We start from the raw sequence: 24,274 nt of genomic DNA, 5'->3' as shown, positions 1-24,274 counted from the left end.
GGGGAGGGGAGGGAAGACAGTTAGCAATGTAGACACATATGTTTCAAAGCTTCTCGGATTTCCTGAAACGGAGCCTAACTGAAATGAGTAATAGTTAGAATTCAAACGCAGTATCATGACAATCCAGGCATTTTGGAAACCACTTCCCCACAGAGTCTTTAAGGACTACTTGGTGTTGTGGATTATGGTTGGAGGAGCTAACATCTGTTGTATTCACCCAAAGCCATGTGTATGATCCCATTTTTTCCTCTGTCTTTTAATGATGAAGATTTTCCTTCTTTTTTGTTTTGTTTTGTTTTGACTTGTTGAATCAGTCATATCATGTAAAAAAAAAAAAGAATGCATTTGTTTACTTCTGTTTTTCTTTGTAAAAATAAACTCACAAAATTAGAAGAAATAGAAATTCTTTAGAGGAAAATAATGAAACAAGTAATGTTAAGTGCTTGTAATTCCTACAAAAAAGACTCGCATTTCAACATATAGTATAAAGTTAGTTGGGAAGGCTATTGTGTTATATGCCTATGAATATACATGCAAAACATGAAGATTTTAACATGAAACAGAAATATTAATGCGAAAATTGTTAGATTTTTTACCTGTACCATTATTTATATTTTTTAATGGGTCAATTCTTATGCATGGCAGTAATGAGTAATTAGGAAACAATTCAAAGTCAATACCAATTCAAGCAACAGATTTGTATTTAGTACATGAAAATAAAAAACAGTTTAAAAAAAATCACAAAATCTATGCTACTATGTTCAAAGGGGGTAACAAAGTGTATTTTCTTCTACCTTCCCCATCCTACTTTGCATTAAACTATTTGCCAGATAAAATACTGGGTTATTAAAAGACACAGTGTTGTAGAAAATAGTATGGTTTTCATACCAAGTTGATTGTATTTACCTTGCTGTGGGATCAAAACCTATGATGTAAAATACAGCCAACATACAGGAATGAAAAAAACGTTTAATGTTTTTGTTTGCCTTAGAGGCAGAACCTGGTAGATAAAAGATGTAGTAACCTGACCTTGTTTTAGACTCTAGCCTGTTACAAAGTATATTGAACATTTTAAAACTAAGCAATGAATGACATTATGCCATTAATATAAAAAACATTTGAGGACTGCTAGATCAACCTGTTTTAATCACAGATTAAAAAGTGGGAGAGGGATGTGACCACTCCACTTCTTTCCCTTTTGTACAACGTGTACGTATACGCAGAATTAATCAATGCTACCAATTTGCACAAGCCTTCATCTATTCAAATGCTGTCACTCCAGATATACAGTCAGACACTTTTTGTGTGCAAAAAAGTCATGGGGCTATAGAGGGACACTTTCTGATTGGACACAAATGAACATGTATGTATATATACATGACAGAAGTGGTGTTGGCTTCACAAGTAATATAATTAATCTGACTGCAGTACTTTTGATCCTTATTGAAGAGATTTGAAACTTTAGAAGACTGATGTCCCTTTCCTTTACTTTTTTTCAGATATTATATTGATATTTCAAGATGAACGAGGAGGAAGTATTTAGTTGTCTTTTGAATTAATTGTATTTACATACCAAAAATATATATCGAAGAATGACACTAAAGCCCCAACTGGCCAATCCTTTATGTATTATCTGAAAGTAAAAATTTTGCTTGGATGTAGGTTCATACCTCCTTCTTCAGACTATTGGGGCCTATAACCTGTCTAAACAACCACAGAATCATAGAATCAACCAACCTGGCCTTGAGAGTTTCCAGGGATGGGGCCTCCACTATCTCTCTGGGCAACCCCTGCCAGTGTTTCACTACCCGCATTGTAAAGGATTTCTTCTTTATATTTAGTGTAAACCTACCCTGTTTTAGTTTAAAACCATTACCTCTTCTCCTGACACAGCTGGCCCTACTAAAAAGATTTTCCCCATCTTTCCTATAGGCCCCCTCTAAGTACTGAAAGACCACAATCAGGTCTCCCAGCAGCCTTCTTTTCTCCAGGCTGAACAACCCCAACTCTCTCAGTCTGTCCTCATAGGAGAGGTGCTCCAGCCCTCGGATCATTTTTGTGGCCCTCCTCTGGACCCCCTCCAACAGGTCCATGTCTTTCTTGCGCTGAGGGCTCCAGAGCTGGACCATCACGGGACTTGCTAGAGACTGTCAGTGCCTTGGGTCTCAAATATCTGGGGCTAGTGACAGTGAGAGTGAATTTACACAATGACCTGTTAAGATTAACGGTGCATTTTTAAATTGTTCATTTTTTCTTACATCATTATTGGTTGCTTTAAAATTTTTTGTAGTTAATTTGGAGATATTAACTAAAGCAAATGCACTTTCACTAAGAGCAACCCAAAACCTTCATGTCCCTGATTAGGTGAAGCTTTACTGTTGGTAAGTGGAGCTATCAGCAACATCAAACTCCAAGACAACACTTATTACAGATCATCCAGTTGCATACATAGAAAACAGTGGCTCTTGCCTGAATGCAACAAACAGGTTGTTTTGATCCAATGAGAGATTGCAGTTCATATACACTATAAATCCCCTTAAGATACAGTAAGAAAGATTATTTGCTCTTGTACTCATTGCAATGAAAGATTTTTAGCTTCTAGGAAAACAATGGATTTTTCTCTCTCGTTCTGTTTTTTAAGAATTATTTATCTCTGAAGGACTGTATGCCTCTGGCAAATTCTGAGTTTTAGAATAGAGAGGCACTAAATGAGATCCTGATCCCAGCGAAGCCAGCTAAGTTTTGCCATTGAAATCTGCAGAGGCAGGATTTTGCCTACTGTTTGGAAAACATTGCTTGCAGCGGTCAGATAGCAACCATTGCTGACATCTAGCAGAGAAAACACTAACTACTGAGCTGTCAGTAGCACTTAACTGTTTCTTCTTCTCCTTGTGCAGACACTAGGATTATATGACCCAAAACCAGGTGAGTGCTTAGAAATAATCCATGCTCATGCTAGCAGAAATCATAGGCCTAAACCTCTTCTCCGCTTAAGTTCCTCTAAAGTAAGGACCATTGCTGCCTTATATTTTTCCCCTTGAGTTAGGTTTCTTAAGATGGACAATGGCAGAATCTGCTCAACACAGGGAAGTAGGGCTTAAAATTCTCAGGAGAGACTTCAAATACCTACTGGTATGTTGTCAAGCATGAACATTCTTCTGCAAAGTTATGTAGACACGATCCTGGCTTTGGGACACACAATTAGATAGAATAGCTTTGATGGGATAGATCATGCACTTATGAGAAATCTATCTTAGTTATATTACTTTATTGCCATAAAAGGAAAAACACAAAAGCCAGATCACTTCACTTTCCCTTATAGCACCACAGCTTGAAAGTATAGGGAGTTGTTCATCAGAGATTCAGACTCAGGAAGGCATGAAAACTGAGGCTTGTTTATGATGCGTGTTACCTTTTTGCTTTGAACTATGCCTGCTCTTGCTTAAACAAAACATCTAGACTCTGTTTCTACTGTAATATGGCCTCAAGGAGCTCACAGGGGGTTTTTTTAGAGTATGTTGTGTGTGTTGAAAGTGTTTTGTGAGAGAATTATTGAGAAAGTTTAGTGAGACGTCTTTTAGATGGTTGCCTGAATTTAGGAATCCTTAACCATAACCGTCAAATTAACAATGCTGCTGTTCTTTACATCATTTGTCCTTGAGAAATCCTATGCACACTTTTGTGCCGTGAGAGATAAAGATGCACAGAAACACCACTGCAATGAAAATAGGCCTATTTCTAAGAGGCAAGGCCTCATTTTTAGAGTACTACAATACGTTACATTAAGTGATTATTTAGAGGATTCTGTGAGACCCGAAATAAAACGATGGAAACTAGATTGTCCTTCAGGAAATAATTTTAAATCTCAATGACTCCATGTGAAATTGGGACCTTCACTAGAAAACCAGATATAGTTTCAGTGAAAGAACAATAATATTCTAAACCTTAAATCGATACTTAAACTTGATTTAGACATGTTTTGAAAATGTGTTTTTCTTCCCAGCTCTGGGAATCCAATCCTATTGTGAGGTGTTCCTTTTTTAGTTAAAAACCTTACAGAATTAAGAAAATAATAGGTAAATAACTTCAGCAACAGACACTGCTTTACAGCGAAGAGACCTCTGAAGGAATCAGACTGTTGAAGTTCTGAATCTTCAGCTCATATTAATTTGACAATTAATGGAGATTTAATGTTTCAATATGGACTGCTCTGTCTGCATGAAATGTGGGAGAGATGTCTGTGTCTGGGAACCAACAGTTTCAGTCACCTCTCAGGTTGGATCCTTACTGGATTTAATTTATTTAGCAGAGTGAGACTGATCTTTTCAGATCTGGATTTGTTCTACAGCTATGCAGGATACTTAAATTCAGTAAAGACACCCCTATCACTGCCATTGAACTTAATGGCAAAACTGTGACTTGTTTCCAAAGGAACTGGCTGATAATTTTATTCTGTGTATTGTGATTGGTCTGATGGTAGGTACTGAGAAAAATCCACTGTTTATTTACCGTACAGTTCATGTTCAAATATTTCATATCCTTTCATTAAACCATGTGCATCTTTCTCATCTTTTGCCTTGTTCTGATCACATCTAAATTGGTACAGCATGGTGTTTGTCTTGATACCTGCTACTCACTCAACAGAAATTAAGTGATTGCTTTCCTTTGTGATTTGTAAGCTCTTCCAGGCATAATTTTGCTTTCTGCCAACCACCCATATTCATTTGTTAACATAGCTCCTTTTGTAGAATGAATATTGATTTAGAAATTCCCAATTAGAAAATGTGTGTCCTACTTTATTTTACCTTGCATATGAATGTGGAGTGACTAATGTGTTGAAATCATAAAGTCAGTTCATATAATTTATTAATCTATAATAACATGACTCATCTAGATCAGGAAAGAGGTAGACATTATTTCTGTTACCTCAGACCTCTGACTGCTGGCAAACACAACTATCCCATGGATTGTTTTCTGTCAAAGCATCACATTTAGCAATGTGGTTCAGCATCTTATCTTTCCAAATTTAATGTGGCATTTTTTTGCCAGAGGCCCAGCAAGTCCTATTCTTTCCCTGAATATGCACTCTACTGAAAGCTTGCAGTTTAGCAGAAAAATCTTGGAGGGGCATTTGTTAACAGCCTATGAATACATGCCTGTAGTGTGCTGGATGTGCAGGATGGAATGTAAGCCAGTTGGCTTAAAACATCAGCAAGAAATATTAATAGGTCATTAGTCCATACCCTAGAGTACCTTCTCATTTAACATTTTAGAACATTTTTTTCCCTTTTAAACAGTCAATTTTTTAAAGCAATTTTTTAAATAAACAAATTCTGAAGAAGACAGAATATAGAGAACATATTTCATTTGATTGGCAGGATAAAATGGGACAGAGGGAAGGTGGAAACTGTTAAATATGGGGAAAAGACAGCAGGCAAAAAGCATGTAAGAAGGAATACATTAAATATTAGGAAATTATGTTGCAAAAAGGTTATCAAATAAGGCAATTTTTCATGAGAAGTTGGGAGGCAATGTTGTTGAAGAAAGTCAATGCTACATTAGATATCCATTTACAATACTTGATGAGAAATATTGAAATCAATTCTGATAGAACACGAGTCTTGAAGTTGCTTCCAAGTTTGTTATAATATTATAATACTTTATTAGGAGCATATGATGAAGATCTAGGGAGAGTACAGAAAGTCACAGACTGTTAAAACATATTAAAAAAATGCATAAATGCAGTCCTGTGATTTAGTAATATTTTTTTATTCTCCATTAATGAAACTTGGCCCATGATACCGATTGTGTATTGGCTGAGGACAGAGAAGAAAATGAAAATCAAGATGATGACTGTCATTATCATTCTCTCAACTGCAGTTATTTACATATTAGCACAACCCCCTTCCTTTCTGTAGAGTTTATTATTCTAGCATGCAAAGAATTGTATATTCAATGGAATAAATTCTTTTAACTTCGCATCATCTAGTATTTGTGCACATTAGATATTATTTTTCTCTGGTAGCTTGAGGCTAGTTTTGAAATGAGGAATGGCCATTAACAAAAGGCAGGACTCCAAGGCCGGCTTTCCATGGAGTCTCATTCCAGAGGGAAGGAGAATTAAGCTAATGTGCACAGCTTTACCTCAAGCATCCACTCTGGTTTCGAGAGATCAGGTACGAAAGGCCATTTCTTTTTCATCTAATTTTTTGGGAGGGGAATTTTATTAAGAAAATGAACTTAAGTGGAATCTACCCTTTTGCCTCTCCTTTGCATGGAGAACAGGAGCAATCAGACCAAAGGAAGTTTATCTTCTGGGGTTTTTGTAGTTGGCAACTCTAATTGTGCAGTGATTGGACTGTTACAAATATTGGGGTGGGGGAAGGAAAGATAAATGAATGGATCTACTTCTCTGGAAGTATGCTAGAGAGTTGTACTATCCTAGAAAGCTATACGAAAACACAGGTGAGGGAACACTGGTAGTATTCATGATGCTAAGCAGCTGAGCATGCTCCTTGTGGTGGTTTCAGAAGCCCAGGCAGAATGCTCTGAGATAACTGGTTTTATTTCCCAGGCCACCTGGATTGTGAATAAGGCCTGAGAAGGGAAAGCTTGGCCACTGGCAACCCTCTACCTTTCTCCAGTGAGACAGAACTGAAAGTTGATCACATGCAGCTTCCCTCTAAACAGTGCAACAGGCAGAGCTTTGAGGCACTTTAAATGAATCTGGTAACACCTATACCACTGGCACATGACATAGCAGTTTAGTTCCAAAACTCCAGTATTTGTTAGGCCTTTTCCATGTTTCTCTTTTCTAAATGTTATTTTGCCATTAGTGCAAATTGTATATTCAAGAACGTTGATGAGAAGTATTGAATTAATTTTCGCTGCACTGTAAAAACTTGTTATTTCATAAAATATCTTTGCCATTATTTCAAATAAGAACTTTGGGAAGGTGAACACTCACTAGAGGTTTTTCTCCTGTACCAATATACAAGCTTCTTATTAAGTAAATCCAACCTAAGTTTAAATGTTTCAACAGAACTATGCTATCATATTCCAGCCAGTCATTTTTCTAATAGTCAAACTTAGTGAAATCACCATTAGCCCAGCAAAGCAAGTTCAAACAAAGGGAACTGCTCCATCTAGAGTTCTATCTTGCACACAAGCTTATTAAATATTTTAATCAATTATTTTGCTGGCTGTCACGGCTTGTAGCATTAGCTGTCTCTGACTTTGTTATTTAAATAATATATGAACAATGAATCTGCCAATAACCTTAAAAAAACAGTGGCTCGTGATCTGATGGTCTCAAACTAATTATAAATATCTGAGGGGAAGGTATTCACATTACAAAAGATAACTAGTTTTGCAGTAGTGTAGCACAGGAAAAAGTTTTCTCCAGAAACAAGGTGCTCAGACTCTGTTTTAAAACACAAAGATGATAATTCCTGTAATTTTATCAAAGGAAGTCTAAATCTAATGCACATTTCTGCAAATACTTATTTGCGTAAGTAACATCCTGTGGCAATGAGTTCCACAGAATATAAAGGTATTACCTAAAACTATACTTAAATAGATATGTAGTTTGCATTTTAATTTACCAAAAGTGCCTTAGGCTCAGAGAAAATAAAATATCGTTCATGTATTGACCTTCTCTTGATTTTCTTTATCCTACTTAACATATCTGAATGTCTTTCTTACTAGCAAGTTTAATTTCCCAATTAAAACAATAAATATTTTTTAGATTTCTACTTGCACTGTACCAGTCCTCTCAATATTTTTATCTTCTCTTTTCTGTTTTTCCAGTACATTTTGTCAAATTAGTTAATCAAAACTGAATGCACTCATCAAGGTGAGAAAATTGGTAATTGCATTTTAATTAGTCAAATCTTCTGCAGTGCTACATCAAGGCAGTTATTTTAGAAGATATCTTTATACAACTCAAAAAGCTAGTAGGGGAAAAGATCTAGCTACAGAAAATCACATAAAAATACAGCAATGTTCAGCACATTTTGGTAACTGAAGAGTGAGATAACATGTAACTCACGTTAGCCAAGCCACAGCAGCCACCTTTCTGCCTGCTCTCAGCCCTTGCAAATAAGATGTGGTCTAATCTGATTTAGCCCAGTCAAACTGAACTGAATTATTCTGCAGCCACAGAGGACTACCTGTGTGCAAACAGTTGCCACAGAGCAGCTAACAAATGAGAGGTTGGTTCCATTTTTTACATCTCAGTGCTAAGTACAGCAAAAGCGACTTCTTTGCTGAGTCAGCTTGCCTGTTGTGAGAAATGCTCTGCTCCATCCAGACTGTTACTGCTGTCACTGCTTTAGATCTTACTTGTATCTTAATGCTACATGGCAGTCCCCCAAATCTGACAACAGTGCTTAATTTGGCCTTATCACAGTGTGATTGGGGTTAAAGTTAGAGGTCTGAGTCCATTCAGGAGGTTGGAAATATTCTTAACAATATCCAGAAATAAAGAAGAAAAAACCCCGTGCGGCCACTGTCCCTGGTGGGGTAATGGAAGAGGAACTATTAGTAGACCTACTGGAATAAACGTGCTAAATTTTAGGACCTGAAAGTTCAAGCAGAGAGATATCAAACTGTCTATTAATTTTTCTAAATGCCCAAGGCCTGGTGCAAACCAAGGTTATTATTCTGAATCGATGTACACAATGGGACTCACAGCAGAGAGATCTCATCTCGGATTTGTAAAGTCCTGAAAAGATATACACAAGTGAGATGATATATAATTAAAAATGGCACTGCACTTCTTACAGTTTTTAATCTTGTTTTTAATTGAAATCAACGAGTTATACTCCAGACAAACAATTATCTGACTGATCTTTGCTATCTTTCCAAAACCAGAAGTTAAAGATTGCTTAAGCCTTTCTTCTCTCTTGCAGGATCATGGGCTAGTAAAACAGCATGCAGACAAATTAAGAAAAAATGGTAAAGACTCAACCAAACACTGAATTATGCAGGTCGTCCTTCAATGTTTCCATGGAATATTTATGTGGAAGTGAAGACTTGTCTATTTTATATGCTGGGTAAAAATCAAGTATTAATTTATTTCACTACACATTTTCTAATGCAAGAGTAGATATGTAGGCACTCCAGAGGAACTGAGAGAAAAAAAATCGACCCAGCTATCTTCTGGTTTTGTCTATGTAAAAAAAAAAAAAGAATTGAAGGGAATGTACATGTCTTTCTTGGAATTATGAGGCTAATATCTTTCTTTTTGTTGTATTATGGATATCTCTTAACATTTTCATGAAGGAGCAGATACAAGTCAGTAACCAGGAGCAAGTAGGAAAGATTGATGTGACCCTTTAACAGGACCAATGGAACAGGGACAAGTCATGCTTAGATGCCCAGGCAAATAACAAAAGCCAGAATTTCTTTTTTCTTTTCTTAAATATAGCTTGCTCTACACTAGATCAAAATACTGCCTGGAAGAAGGCCAGCCTGTGGTCTTTTACAGATAATTTCACTGATGTTTCAAAGAATTCTCGCAATAAACCACAAACTTTATCTGCAGCCAACCTACTTGTGTTACATTTGCCTCACAACATAGTTCTACAAGTGAAGGAAAGTGCTCACACACTAGTCATGATTTATTTTCAAAATTGTTCTGAGGAACCCAGCTGGCAGACTGGTATTCTTTTAAGAGCAAAAGAGAAAGGTTTATATGAGAAAGAATCATGTAGGCACGGGAAGAATCCCTGTGAAGTTGCTTGCAGTGGTTGTAAAGTATGCCCGGCTTCCCACCTCCGAGGCAGTGTCTGGGTGAGGCTCAGACTGCATCGTCCCTCTGAGAGATTGCTGCTTCTCCTGAAAAAAGGTTGTAAGACTTTCAAGAATGTCTTCAAACTGACTGGAAGCTGCCTTACTGGTTAAATTTTTCAGTTCATGAGAATGCTTAAGGGTCATCTTAAAAACATATCTCTGACTCTCAAATACATCCACTCCAACCATCCCATCATTCCACAAAGCATCTGCTTCAACTTGATACTGAAATAGACACAGGCCATATTTTAAAGTGGCACTTTTCAATAATTTCTTTCCAAATAAAGTCATTATTATGGGCAGTGAACCCAGGAGGGAGGTTCACTGTAATTTGATCCTCCTCCACTAATTGAATGCTTTTTTTCAATTGCTCATTGAATCCTTGATACTAATTTTGATACTACTAGAGGGTGTGTGGGGGGGTGCAACCCTCTCCCTGCTCAGGGCCAAATAAGCCTTTCAAAAGTATTTTACAGTCACTAACACATGCTCTAGCAATAGCCAATAAATGTGCATAAAAAGAGATGGCAATGGGCCTGAGGAAATACAGTTGTGGGCTGTATCCAACCTCTGGGTCACAAGTTCCCCACCCTTCTGGTTCACAGTAGAGAAAGAATTATTAATGATTGCTGCAGGTTTGGGGACTAAACCTACAAATCAATCCCACTTTGTAGTCCACTTAGTATTCTGTAGGCAGGCATGCCCAAGAAAACAGAACCTATAAACGTGATAAAGGAAAAGGGCATTAGATTAATGTATCCACAATGGGCAGCTGCAGTACAATTATTAAACAGAAGTGCAACATTTCAACAGATTATTCCTTCTTCTGGTCCTTAACTAGTACTTTAAACAAATTCAAAATTACATTCAAGTTTTCTGGGAAAGGAGAATCCACTGCAATAGTCTAAAAGTTAGTAAGTCAGTAAGTCACATAGGAAGGGTACACTTTAAAAAAACGTGCCTGTGCTTTCCAAAACTTTTAAAATGTTGTTTATCTATCAAAAAGAAACAATTCAGCCTACTCCCAAACAATTCAGCCTACTCCCAGTGACATTTCCTGTTTCTTACTCCAATATTCCCCTTACATACTGTAAAGAGGAAAAAAAAAGTTTACCAGATGCATAACCATTCTGACAAAGGTAAGAATACTATTTTCTAAGCTTCATATGCTAAAACTTAACCTCTAGGTACTGCTTTAAAAAAAGTGAATGGCAACAAAGAAAGCAAAAGTTTTCAGCGAAAGGGGTACACACTTGACTCAGGTAATAACAATACTGAATGAGCATTCACACTGCACTGAAGTAACTTGTAAGACCAATTCATTAACTTAAAAGGAGCTAGAACTGTGCCAAGGAACACTGCTGCTACTGATGTGAACAGGAGATTTCACACTTGGTTTTTTGTTTTTTTTTTTCTTTAAAAGACTTTGAGGATATGCCTACTTTTAATATGATTAATATATAACAAAAGTCAATCAAAGAACTCAAAACCATAGAAATTTGAATTCTTATAACTTTATAATCAATAGGGAACTGTAAATAGCTTCAAAGTTTATTTGGTTACAGGTTTCTATATTACAATGTTTACTTGACATTTTTGAACAACTGCTGACATTTAAATAAAAAATGCATCCAGGACTTTTGAGTAAAATTCTTACTGATTTGTAGAAATTGCTCCCCAGCTGCAATGTTCCTAAAATACTTTGAAGAAATAGGTAATTTAAAAAATAATGAGGATTTTAAAAAATGAGTGGCTATTTTCTTTCAGCATTCTTAAAGTATCTTTAGGAATATCTTGGGGTTCATAGCAGGCCTCTGAATTATGTTACTGCTTAGTCACAACCATGTGTTTTTGTTGTCTGAAAAGCATTTATTGGAATACCCAGTAAAAGTATGAATCATGGTTGTCAATCATACTCATAACATATTATTTTGTAGAAGAAACAACTATATCACCCTGTAATTGTGATAGTACCATTAAAATACTTACTCTTCCACTAATTACATAGTCTGTGATTTACCACAGTTAAAATGGAGTTAGATGATTGATATTCTCAGTTTAACTCCTGTTTGTTTTTTTTTTATTTGCTAGTCCTAGCTGACTAACATTCTGTCAAGAAGCCAAATTTTTTTTTCACTTGAATTTTCCTTTTGGTGTTATTTTAACAGATTATATAAATTAAGGACAAGATATTTAAGAGCATTTTCAATTGCACTCAAGTCTTCTCACACTCAAGACAGCTGCCTCTTCTAGGATCAGTCAGCCAAACCTGAACTTTGGCAAATTTCTGTAAGCTTCTCACCCTAAGTCACTCCTTTCCTACTGACACAGTTCTTCTGCATGGTCTGAAGGTAATTTGACTGCACCAGTGGTTTAGAATCTGCTTCAGAGCACTCAAGAAATAGTTTATAATTTAATGCATTTCCTTAAAGTTAGATAGATCACAACCTTGAACAAAGTTCTCTAATCTTAGGCTTCTTTGGGAAAGTGTTTTTTCCTACCTCTGATGAGCTTCTTACCTTTATTTGAACTAATCTTTGCCTGTTTTATTTGTGAAACACATACAACTTTTCTTGTTTAACAGATAAATTGAGAAATTCCTGAACAAGACATGACCACTAGGTAAAAGTACTCTTAAGGCTTGCTGTCACCTCCTCTTTCTGCTCTGCAGCTGCTTCTTTCAGTCTCTCTGCTCCATAAAAGAATAAGCCCTTTCCCAACATTTGCACAATTCACAGTGAGAAGTCTGGCTGAGCTTTTGAATATGCTGGTTACACTTCCTTCTAAATTCCTTGCATAGTCTTCCTTTACTACCTGTAGCCATTATATGAAATCCAGTAGCACCTTCACTCAGCTTTCTTAGAATGTTTTTTTCCAATAGAAATAACTGTAATACCTTCAGACAATACCTGTATGACCCTGGTATACAGGTACCTCACAATTGGAGCTACGTGACATTCTCCTATTACTGATGCCATCAAAAGGTTGTACTTTGATACAACAAAAACTAGTGAAACACAGGTGAGTTTCTGCTTCAATGGTACATGAACAAAGACATCAATACCACACATTAGCTTCTGCGAGTGTTATTGATTACTATCTACAGAGACTTTAGTGTAAGGATGGGAAAGATAATCTCATAATTTAAAAAAAAAAACAGATGAGATTTCTCCTCTTGGTTCAGTCCCTAGGTCAAAGTGAATTCATCACCCAGTAACTAGAATAACTTCATGATAAAGATGTAAAATTTCACCAGTTTGAGAAATGTTCCTGACCGGACCCAAGTATGTGTTATATTGTTCTTGCGGGAGATGAATAGTAAAAGTGAAGCATTTAGAATCATAGAATCATAGAGTGGTTTGGAGTGGAAGGGACCTTCAAAGATCATCTAGTCCAACCCCCGTGACATGGGCAGGGACAAAACCCCATCCAGCCTGACCTTGAACACTTCAGGGGTCAGGCATCCACAACTTCTCTGGGCAGCTTATTCCAGTACCTCAAAACCTGCAACATAAAAAAAGTATTCCTTATGTCCAACCTAAATCTCTTTCAGTTTAAAATTGTTCCCCTTCTCCTGTCACTACAGGCCCTGGTAAAAAGTCTCTCTTCATTTTTCTTATAAACACCATTTAAGTACTGAGAGGCTGCAACTGGGTCTCCCCAGAGCCTCCTCTTCTCCAGACTGAACAACCCCAACTCTCTCAGCCTGTCCTCATAGGAGAGGTGTTCCAGCCCTCTGATCATTTCGTGGCCCTTCTCTGCACCTGCTCCAACAGGTTGCCATGGTTTAACCCCCGCCTGGCAACTCAGCACCATGCAGCCACAATGGGACGGGGGAGAGAATCAGAGGAGTAAAAGTGAGAAAACTCGTGGTTTGAGATAAAGACAGCTTAATAGGGAAAGCAAAACCCATGCACACAAGCAAAGCAAAGCAAGGAATTAATTCACCACTTCCCTTGGGCAGGCAGGTGTTCAGCCATCCCCAGGAAAGCAGGGCTCCATCACGCATGACAGTTACTTAGGAAGACAAATGCCATCACTCCAAACAGCCCCTCCTTCTTTCTTCTTCCCACAGCTTATATACTGAGCATGACATCATATGGTATAAAATAACCCTTTGGTCAATTTGGGTCAGCTGTCCTGGCTGTATCCTCTCCCAGCTTCTCGAGCACCTAGCAGAGCTGAGAGCTGAGAAGTCATTGGCTAGACTAAGCACTACCCAGCAACAACCAAAACATCAGTGTGTTATCAACATTCTTCTAGTACTAAATCCGAAAGACAGCACTATACCAGCTACTAGGAAGAAAATTAACTCTGTCCCAGTAAAAACCAGGACACAGGTCCATGTCTTTCTTGCATTTGGGGCCCTAGAGCTGGATGCAGTGCCCCAGGTGGGGTCTCATGACAGCAGAGGAGAGGGGCAGAATCACCTCCCTCAACCTGTTGGTCACACCTCTTTTGATGCAGCCCAGGATACAGTTGGCTTTCTGGGTGGCAAGCATACATTGCTGGCTCCTGGCCAGCTTTTCATCCACTAGTACCCCCAAATCCTTCTGGGCAGGGCTTCTCTCAGTCCCTTCATCCCTCAGTTTGTATAGATCTTGGGGATTGCCCTGACTCAGTTGCAGGACCTCACGCTTGGCCTTGTTGATCTTTCTGAGCTTCACACAGGCCCACTCCTCAAGCATCTCAAGGTGCCTTTGGATGGCATCTGTTCCCTCTAGCAAATCAACTGCACCATTCAGCTTGGTGTCGTCTGCAAACTTGCTGAGGGTGCACTCAGTTGCACTAGCTAGTATTGGTCCCAGTACAAACCCTTGAGGGACAACAGTCATTACTGGTTTCCTCTTGGACATTGAGCTGTTGACTGTAACTCTTTGGATGTGGCCATTCAACCAATTCCTTATCCATCTAACAATCCACCCATTAATCCCATATCTCTCCAGCTGAGCTGCAAGAATGTTGTGGCAGACCATATCAAAGGCCTTTCATAAGCAGGTAGATGATTTGCACCTTCGTGCTTTGTAAAATGTTGATGTGGAGAAGGGTGTCTCTTCAGTTGGCACGATTCACTGCAATTCATGAACAGCTTCTTTCCTGAAGAGCTGTAGTACAGTTTTTCATCATTGTCTCTTCTGATATTCTTTAGCTTTCCTTTGCTGACTGAAAGATCAGTGCAGAGCATCTGTGACAGCTGAGTTTCTTTAGAACTGGAAACACCTAAGACAACTACTGTAGTTGAACAGTCACGTACAATGATTTTGTTAGTTGTGATACTAAGAGGAGGAAGCTGCATAGAAAACAGTGAGGTCCACAGAAGTTGAGCTTTACTGAGATAGCTTAATTCCTGATTCTTAAAGCATGGTGTAAATTTATAGCAAATAGTTCACAATGTCACAACTTCATGCTTTTATGAGACTTCTAATACCCTCCTGCTTCTGATGGATTACACGGCAAATTTCTCAAGCAGAGAAATTCAAGTACTTTAGAAATCCACATCCAAAGCAAAAAGAAACACCTTCTGGTGATGCAATTATTATTAGATTACATGAGTTTAATGTAAAACAAGAATTAAGCATCAAAACGGTTGATCCCCACCTAGTACTGGTCAGTCATTATCCACCACTAACTTACACTATTCAGGTTTATGAGTTGATGCGGAATACATTTGTTGCATTTACAACATAAAGGATTCTGTAAAGGTAATTGTGCATGACTTTTAAAATTTGTATTTGTACTTTAAACCACATAGTGGTTAACAGCCTGGACAAGTACAGTGCGCAAGAAAGCAGTTTAATTAAACTGCAGTTAAATCAACAATATGTAAGTAGTGAAATCACAATTACAGTTTAAAAAAGGAAAGACATTTCATGATAAAAATAAACAACTGTTTGTTGGCTCAGCTCAAATGAGTTCACTTTTAGTGACACGTAAGTTCTAGAGTATCTAGAATAAAAGTTATTTAGGATGAAAATCTGGCAGAATTTTTTTTCTTATAATAGTTTATGTTTGGAAAATTAATCTGTAAAACAGCTCCTAGATGTTGTAAGCATGTATAAGAAATCCCTAAGATTCAGCATACCCCTTAACAGCAGATAGTTATGCTATGCAGTCAGGTTAGTATTCCTGATAAAGACTGAGGGTGGTAAAACACTGGAACAGGTTGCCCAGAGAGGTAGTGGAGGCCCCATCCCTGGGAACATTCAAGGCCAGGTTGGATGGGGCTCTGAGCAATCTGATCTAGTTAGCAGTGTCCCTGCTCACTGCAGGGGGGTTGGACTAGATGACCACTAGTGGTCCCTTCCAACCCTAAACATTCTATGATTCTATGATTCTAAGATGTGTCACTTCTCAATTTCCTGACAGGCTGATAAATCAGTGTAAATATTAGAAGTTATGTATCCATATTAATCCAACAAGTTCCCATGCCTGTATTCATATGTAGGCATATGTAAACGTCAAAAGATTCAGCATTTAGCTTAGATTCAGATGTCTGGTGAGGTTAAATGTTCATTCAAAGCTTATTCAAAGGTCTCTGGTCTGAAAATCTAAAGATAAGGCTTTCTTACAAGATTTTCTGTACATCCTCAGTTTATCTAATCTGGCGGAACAGCCAAGAGAAGTGAGTACCTCTGAAACCTGAGCATGCTCATTCTTACCTAAATTCCCTTTTTCTCTGGTTGAATACTGTAAAGTTGGCATTTTATTTTGAATGTCGTGTACATGCATTTCTAACATTTGAGTAGCTCCTTAGAAATACTTAATAAACAGGCATTTCATCTTTGTCTACGTGTTCGTTTTGTCCATGGTTATTTAATTCTTCCTATTTGGGAATGTTCATAGAATAGATTTTTGTTTATAGAAAGATTTTGAGAAAGACTGTTCTTTGTATAAATAAACCTCTAAACAAATGTGTTAATATACAAAGTATAAAGATTGCCTAAAATAGTTATTTCATGGTGTACTGTTTAAAAGTTTCAGTCATACAACAAAAATATCTAACAACAATCACTGCCATTAGGCCATCTCCTCCATCCATAGTGGGTCATGGGGTGAGACAGGCCCCCATAAAAGAGGTTTAGAGGTGGGGGAACCACCACTGGGGATGTGCTTACAGGTGTTATTGGGAGGACCTTAAGCATCTTGTAGCTCACGATAAACCTATAGCAATAGGTATTAACTTTGGTGAGCTACATGCTGTTGTGGCTCTGTTCACATAGCTTCACAGTACAAGAGTGCAGGTTATATACACAGCACTACCAACTTACTGTCAGCTCACCATCTTATCACTAGTGCTGTCATGCACTGAGGTGCTTTTAAGCCCCAGATTCATATAGAATGCAAAAAAACCAAATCTGTTATATTAGAACCATGGCTTAAAAATATAACAAGTTACTAGCTTTCTAGGTTATGGATAAAAGTTCAAAAAGCTAACATCAAAAAATAAGCTAAGACCTCCAATTAATTGTTGATAAAATTCAGTATTTTTAAGTCAAATTTATTTTGGGGTGTCCTAAGACGGGGATGTTTGGAAACTCAGGATAAGCAATATAAAATAAGGCAATATTGAACTCATTGAAATTCTGGATTCATTAACAAGCATAATGATTAATGTCTTTCTTCTTTTTTATATTTGTGAATTTCTGGGACTTCCAAGGCAATTTTATCTGGAAATTAGTGTCAGTCTCATCCTTTGTGCAAGTATAACTAAATAATGAACTATAAAATTTTTGCACACCATGATACATTTTTATAATTTTGCTCCATGCCTGTGTACATTTACACTTACTCACCCTAACTTACAGCACCTGTTGCATATACCAAGTTTCACACTTATGTATCCACAGCCTATGATTGCCAGTCTTGAATAGCCTCTTTGCTTTAAAAGAAGACTGATGAAAACGCCTGTGAGCAATTAGCAGGACTCTCTATTCATAGTGTCAGCAACATCAATACTCTCATCGCTAGTAGAAAAACCGAGTTTGATGCAAACTGAACAGGAACTGTGATTTCTCAGCCTTGTAGTAAATGGACCTTAAGAGCGTTATTATTATAACCTTGGCATATGCATCAAAGTCCCTGTTCAAGGCAACTGTGAATACAGTACTAGATTTAAATAAATGTCATACTTCCCACTGTCAGTTAATCACTTCGCAGTTCCTTGCAGTTCTATCTACTGCAATGTGTTTCAGCAACAGCTAAAATTATAATACAGGCCTCCCACCTTTTATTTGTAATATGTCACATACTGCAGGTCTCCTTGAGTTTGAAACTCTGGTGTAATCAGCTCACACGAACTACTTAGAATCATTTGTACTGTTCAGAAAAAAACAGATGTACTCTGTATTGATGCAGCATGTATAAAGCATTTTAACTGTGTCATCTTAAAACAAATTACAAAAATCTCTTTGCAAGAAAATCTCGAAGAATTGTTTTAAAGAAAAAAAATGGTAAAAGACATTTGTTGGACTTGTAGAACAATGTAGAATGTCACTTCATAAAAATGGCACACCAAGGCTCCTGGGAAGTCAAATTACATTACTTGAAAAGTGTCAAGCCTGTAATACCAGATTTTCAGAACATTTGCACAATTCCAAGCAGAATATCTGCAACATAATAAACTATCCATCTCAAACATTTGGTATCCAAATAAATAAGCTGAGAATTAAGGATAAGTTTGAGCCTCTTTATCCCAACTATTGCTGATGTTATGATTTGGCAAAATTCTGAATCAAACCATTTGAATCTTTGTCTGAATGCCTGAAATCTAAACCTTAATTCAGCTCAAAACTTTTGCCTTATATTGTCTGTCTAGTCTATCATGCCTTTACAGGGTATGAGAGAAGGCACATGCACAGCTGTGAAGGAAAGAAAATATGACCTCCTAACTCCACACCAGTAAAGCAACTGTTAAAGGTGTGGTCTCCAGAGAGCTCAGAAATTTAGCAACTAGTTGTATACACCTGGAACACTGATACGTCATTTTATCTTTTGATGGATGAGGCAGGTTCTCTTCTACACCAGATTTCTATGGGATCAGAAATAGGAAGAGCAAAACCTGATACAGTTGTACGTTCTTCCACTCCTGTCTTGCTATTGCTCTTATCCTCCTTTAAAAGAATATTTGATATCATTTCACTGGAGTTTGACATGAACTAGTGCACCACAGAGCTCCCACCTCTAACCAAGAAGGCCTGTCCCAATCTCTTTATTCCTTTCAGAACAGCAATTTTTAATCTGCAGGAAATTTTTCCCGGGTAGGGAAAATTACGTGTCTTCCAATGCGTTGGAAAATATACAATGACTTCTCTTTTTCTGAATAGACAATCGAGTTAGTTACAAGTAAAAATAATAAACTGTCCTGTTTTCAGCTAAGATAGAGTTAATTTTCTTCCTGGTAGCTGTCACAGTGCTGTGTTTTGGATTTAATATTAGAAGAATGTTGATAACACACTAATGTTTCAGTTATTGCTAAGTAGTGTTTACACCAGTCAAGGATGTTTTCAGCTTCCCATGCTCTGCCAGATGCACAAGAAGCTGGGAGGGGACACAGCCAGGACTGCTGACCCCAACTGGCCAAAGGGCTATTCCAGACCATATGGCATCATGTTTGGGGGAAGCTGGCTGGGGCAATGGGTGGGAGAACTGCAATTGCTGCTCGGGGATGGGATGGGCGTCGGTCAGTGGGTGGTGAGCATTGCATTGTGTATCACTTGCTTTGTATATTATTATTATTATTACTAATAGCATTGTTATTACCGCTGTTATTTTAGTTCATTTTATTTCCATTATTAAACTGTTCTTATCTCAACCCATGAGTTTTCTCTTACAACTCTCTCCCCCATCCCTCTGAGGGAGGTGGGAGTGAGCAAGCAGCTGTGTGGTGCTTAGTTGCTGGCTGGGGTTAAACCACGACACAAAGTTGTAGTTACCTGGGAAAGTTCTCCACAGATAATGATTTTATGGTGGAAAGTATTGAAAAAAATACATTCTTGTCAGTCCACATGAGCTCTCTATCAAACACACACTCAATAAATAGTTATAAACATGTGTAAGTATGACAAAGCCATCACCAGCCAGCATTCAGTAGGCCTTGGAGGTCACTCCCCCCTAAAGTGAGTGAGTATCCATCACTCTAAAAGCTTGATGCCTCACAAACTGAGCAACTTCGTCTCTCAGCTAATTTGAAGCATTAGTCTTGCCCCTGCTTCCCCCCATTTGCTGCTGAATAATACAGTAATCATAACCTCTTTGTCTGTCTGGTTTTGTCATCAAGCTGTAATCCAAATTCACTCAGGTCTATAGATTTTTGGTTTTGTGCTCTAGTTCCAGAGGAACTCCATTTCCATTTCTGCACAGCAGATATTTATGTAAGCAAAACCATGCCCTCTTATTTTTGCTATATAACTGGCAATGTTTGTTCTCTCTTTTTCCTTCCTCTTTCTCTCCTTTCCTTCTACAAATAGCCAAAGCTCACTTTAGACAATTCCTGAATCTTTCTGACAGTTAAAAACTGTGATCAGACAGGGTGAATGATTCCACTGAATTTTGATGTCATCTTTCCCTGCCTAAGAAGTGACCTGATCTGAACTGTAATCAGAACACAGAAAATGGTGCTTCTTTAGCAGGGTTTCTTCCTCAGTCATGGCATATCTTCACACAAAATGCATCTACAAGATGTAGACTTTCAGTCACAAGACTTTTTCTCTCTTACTTATTATAAATTGAAGTTAATATTATTAGCAACCTATACTAAGTCTGTGATTCTTTCTTGCAGTTGTGACAGTTTTATATTGTATTTATTAATAATACATACGGTGAGATGACGTTTGAGGGAAGGTATCAGGTAGTCAATGGCAACTTTATAGTCAATGAACTTCAAAGGACATTAAACAAACTTTCTTGTGCTTTAATTTTTCATTTGACATTGTATGCCTTTTTTCGCTCATTTGATTTTTAAATCCAAATATTCATGTTTGAAATAGTACTGTGGTGCATGCACACAAAAAATAGCTTAAAAGCAGTATTCAAAATGAAATTTTAAATGGACCTTAAGGTTCTTGACGTTTTTGGTGGATTTTTTTTAAGAGTTTTCTGTGGGTTTCTTATCTCACTGCTAACAGCTTTGCAGCAATTCTCAGTACATTTAGCAATATTACTGCATCCCGCTAGTCTTAAATCTAACTTGATTAAAATAATGTGAGTGAAACCTGTACATGTTTGTGTCTTCAGTCCCCCAAAAATAAAAGTTTAAATGGGTGAGATAGTAGCAGAACAATTTATGAAGTGGTATCCAATAATGTTATAGCCACAGAGGAGGAAATTAAGGTGTAAAACTTACTACAGCGTTGGTTAAACCTTCCTGGAGTTGAAAATTCATGTGTGGTCCTAATGCACAAAGATTCATAGAAACTTTTAGGTTGGAAAAGATCTTTCAGATCGTCAAGTCAAACCATTAACCTAACACTGCCATCCCACCACTAAACCATATCCCTAAGCACCTCGTCTACCTGTCTTTTAAATACCATGACCAATGTTAACAGGTATTTTACAGCTTTATTTGGCCTTTCAGCAACTGAGCTATGGGAGCTTCATATAAATGGCATCCCTGCAAAAAAGAGCAATGAAATTTCCAGGATCCTGTATGGCTTAAGTGTATTTTCCATAATTCTGTTTTTATGGTCATTCTGAGCTTCTAGACTAATTCTTCAGGGTACCCTGACAACTGACACCTAAACAAATATAGAAATAGGTTTTGTACACTTTCTGAACATGATCAGTCTTTAATTTCTGTGATAAATATAGAATTGATGTTATTGATGTATCTATTTATACATATATGAAAATACTTTATACATTTAAATAGCCCATGCAACAAAAATAATAATGCATGCATATAAGTATCAATATAATACCTGCTATAATTGTATGTAGCTATCTATAACATACATATGATGCATCAAAATGCATATATTGCATAAGTTGTGTATGGCAAGAAAGCCAACATAATAGTTTTTATATTTATCTTCCAACACCCTTTGCTTATTTAAAACTAAGGAGCATCTGATGACTGTATACCAAAGGTTAGCATCACCTCTATTAGTGTCCAAAAGAATAGTTTTTTACCTTAGAACTATTAGTAGGCACAAAACTATTAAACTAGAGAATGGTAGCCAGAAAAAAATCAGGAAGGAAAAAAATGAAGGAAGGGGTCAACATTACCAGACTACAGAACACGAATGGGGTAAGAAAGAGAAAGAAATCCCAATATCAGAAGGGGAAGGGAAGCAAGGGAGGGGGAAAATTAGAGAGACCTATCATGTCCTTGCTTATTTCCTTTCCAGTTATTTCTTAAGTAACACAAATTCTGACAAACATATGAAGCCATTTAATGTAGGACTTGAAAACTGCCATAGGTTTAGTGATCTCAGTTCTCACAGAAATTCCTTACTGCACTGAGATCATGTCAGAAAAATACAAGCCTAATAAAAGCACACTTTTGCACACTAGCTGGATGACCTGTTTCCTTGTATGAGCTATGACAGGAGAAAGAGTGAGACTTTTCCACTCACTTCGAAGAAAACTTCTCTGGAGTTCAGTGACCTGACAATGTATCTGATTAAGAACTGGCAACCCTAAACCACACTCATAGTATACAGAAACTCACTCATTGTATATAGAAATCTGTTCCCTCTTTGTTCTCAAACTTGTAAAGCTTTTATTTTTCCTGTACCTGTTTGATAAGGAACATTTATTCTGCTTCCACTCTAGCAGCAGGGCATAAATGTGACTCACAGGAGTTCCACATTTTGAATAAAAGCTAAGCATAATCTATTGCTTTTTAGGAATAACTAACGTCTGGAACAGCTGTTATTTCTTGTTGAAGCTAGAGGATGAATCCAGATTATTTAAAGTGTTCATTCTCAGTGTTCATATGGGACGTGGAAAACTTTAATGTTATCTGTGTGACAATGGAGCACTTCTGAAATATTCAAAACAATATTGTCTAATCAGTAGATCACAGAATCATAGAATATTTTGGGTTGGAAGGAACCCCTAGAGGTCATCGAGTTCAACCCTCCCATCAGTGAGCAGGGACACCGCTAAGTAGATCAGGTTGCTCAGAGCCCTGTCCAACCTGGCCTTGAATGTTTCCAGGGATGGGAAAGTTGAAAAATGGTGATGAAAAGTTGCAAAAGAGTTCAGAGTGTACAACACAAATAACATAAGACAAATATGATAATTTTCACATGGATAATGGTTTTTAAAAACATACTGCAGGAGAAACAGGTATTATCCATATTTGCCTCAAAAGAAAAGTTAGACAAAAAATTTCAATAGAACTCTATATCAGAATACTTTACAGAAGTGGATTGCCACAGATACTCTATCAGAATTTTATTTCAAAATAAAGCATAAGAACAAATAATTTATTTGCCTGAAACATATATTGTTTTAAGGATATGAAATTCTAATTTCCATTTTTGTATTTTGTATTTTGTAATGACCTTTTTTAATGTAAAATACATGAACTAGAAGAAATCCGTATCAAAATAAAGTATTTTTAAGAACTTGAAACAAGGCCAAGGTTTTTTTAAATTTCAAGGGTGTGAGGGAATAGTTTTCCTTAGCTAGGAAATTTTAAATGTTTTGTTTTCATAAGTAAGACAGATCTGTAAATCTCAAATTCTTTAACAAATAAATTTCTCAATCTCTCAGCTATCCTACGACCCAGCAGGGAAATAGGAGGGATACGTTAAACCATTGCAGCTATTTGTTTGCTGTTTACAGTTTTGATTTGAGCATATATATATATATTAATGGATGACAATTACAAGCCTGGAGAGAATCTGCGAAGGACCCCACAAAAGCTCCTCTACTGGAGCTCACCACCAAACCCCAAGTCTGTGGAGTATAATGTAAAACACCAGTTAAGTCAAAAAAAAAATGAAAGCCTTCCAGTATCCCATTGTTTTCATAAATGAGTTTGGATTTCATCTCACAGATGATATAGAATTCATTTACCTTGGCTTCTAGGACAAAAGCTAAGCACCTGTAAAACACCTTGGTAAAGCAGAATGGGGCTAGCAGTCAATTGGTAGGCAAGCCCAAGTGCACCAATTTCCCAGTCCAGGGATTATTTGGTGGACGAGCTGCTTTGTAAGCACCCAGCTGGCCACTAAGCCCTGCACTGGGTGCACGGAGGGGATATTTTTGTCACATGTATTATACTTCACCTGTCACACTCAGGGGAGTTCAAGAGAACCTCGTGAGAGTGATGGACCTTCCCCTACACGCATGGGGTTTTCACTTCAGGTAGGTAGGAACCAGTGCTAGAATTCTGAATGCTCATGTTCAATGACAGCCTCTGTTGCACATATGGTAGCATTCCTCACTTTCTGTACACTTTCTGAACACCAGCACTGTGATGTGAAATATCAGCTGACAGATGCACTGCTTACACAAACATTTTCTCCCA

Source organism: Egretta garzetta, unplaced genomic scaffold (assembly GCF_000687185.1).
Source record: "Egretta garzetta isolate BGI_Z169 unplaced genomic scaffold, ASM68718v1 scaffold715, whole genome shotgun sequence".
Taxonomy (NCBI): Eukaryota; Metazoa; Chordata; class Aves; order Pelecaniformes; family Ardeidae; genus Egretta; species Egretta garzetta.
This window is presented reverse-complemented; position numbering follows the sequence as displayed.